This window comes from Populus euphratica, unplaced genomic scaffold, assembly GCF_000495115.2.
Source record: "Populus euphratica unplaced genomic scaffold, PopEup_1.0 scaffold1520.1, whole genome shotgun sequence".
Lineage (NCBI taxonomy): Eukaryota > Viridiplantae > Streptophyta > Magnoliopsida > Malpighiales > Salicaceae > Populus > Populus euphratica.
In genome coordinates, this window is record NW_011501353.1 from 42,917 (window position 1) to 44,767 (window position 1,851).

Here is a 1,851-nt window from a genome sequence, read left to right on the forward strand (position 1 = left end):
AGTGCCAATTGTGTGACTGCATGGGTCATACTACAAAACACTGCAATCATTTTCAGTACAACACACCAACAGCAAACTGTACTTCCACCTCACCAGCACAGGATACAAAATGGCTTATAGACTCAGCCACATCTCATAATATTACTGGTTATCTTGCTAATCTATCTATTCATTTAGAATATGATGGCACTGACGAAGTTATCATTGGTGATGGTTCAGGTTTGCCTGTTTCTCACATTGGCTCCTTACTTTTTCAATCCCCTAACCGTACTTTCCATTTAAATGACACCCTTTGTGTTCCTAATATACAAAAAAATCTCATATCTGCTCATCAATTTACTCGTCAAAATCATGTTTTTATTGAGCTTCACCCCTCTTTCTTTCTTGTTAAGGACCAAATCACGGGAGCGGTTCTGTTTCGAGGAGCGTGTGACAATGGTGTATACACCCTACCGAAGTCAATGGTGCAGTCCTCTCCTACCATTGTTGCTAATGTGCATGAAAGAATCTCTATTGACGGATGGCACAAACGTCTTGGGCATCCATCTCCTAAATTGGTTACTCACCTTATCAACTCTTTTTCCCTTCCAACAATCAACAAAAAAAATATTTCTCTTTGTTCATCATGTTCTATTAATAAAGCTCACTGTCAACCATTTCGTCAAAATAGTCTCCTAAGTCATGCTCCTCTTAACTTACTTTATACTAATGTGTGGGATCCCTCAAGTACAACTAGCATCACCGGGGCTCATTACTATCTAATTTTTGTTGATCATTTCATGGAATACATTTGGTTTTATCCTTTGGAAACAAAATCAAGTGTCCATACCATATTTCCCTAGTTCAAAACTCTTGTTGAAAACCGATTTCAATTAAAAATTAAATCTATCTACTTTGATAATTGTGGTGAATTTATTGCCTTAAAACACTATTTTACAACAAATGGAATCAGTCATTACACCACAACTCCTCATACACCGCAACAAAATGATGTTTGCGAGCAATGTCATCGTCACTTAGTTGAAACCGGTCTCACATTACTACATGATACGTCCCTTTCACTACAATATTGGACCTATACTTTTTCCACCGCTGCATACCTTATTAACCGTCATCCCACACCTCTCCTCCAACATAAATCACCGTTTGAAATTTTATTTACACAATCTCCAAATTATAAAAAGCTAAAAAAATTTGGGTGTCTTTGTTTTCCTCTTATCTAACCATACAACACAAACAAGTTACAACCAAAATCCATTCCTTGTATTTTTGTAGGCTATTCCTTAACACAAAATGCATACAGCTGTCTTGATCCCTTAACAAATCGCCTATACCAATCACGCCATGTTATCTTTCATGAAAATGAAAATGGTATCTCCTCCAGCCAACTTTCCACACCTAGCCTGACAAGTGCCTCCCCTATTCATAGAAATTTTTCATCCCCTCCTACGCCTCCACTAGTGACTTTGGCAAGGTTACCCATTCTCACCGCTCACTCAGGTAATGAATCCCCCACTTTGTCTTTTACTTCACGTGAAATCACATCCTCATCTTCTCCTCCAGCATGTTCTGCTCCTCATATTTTTTAGCCTCCCTCATCTCCACTATAAGATCTCTATAGCCCACCCTCATCAGTTATTTGTGCAGCTTCCCTCACCTCACCTCCTCATCCCTCAAATCTTACAACCAATCGAGCTCACTCAATGGTCACCCGTTCCATGAATAACATTTATAAACCCAAATAAGTAACACCACAACAAAACACCCTCTCCCAAATACTGCAGAGCCAACTTGTGTGGGACAGGATCTTTGTGACCCACGCTGGAGATTAGCAATGTTTGAGGAACTCAC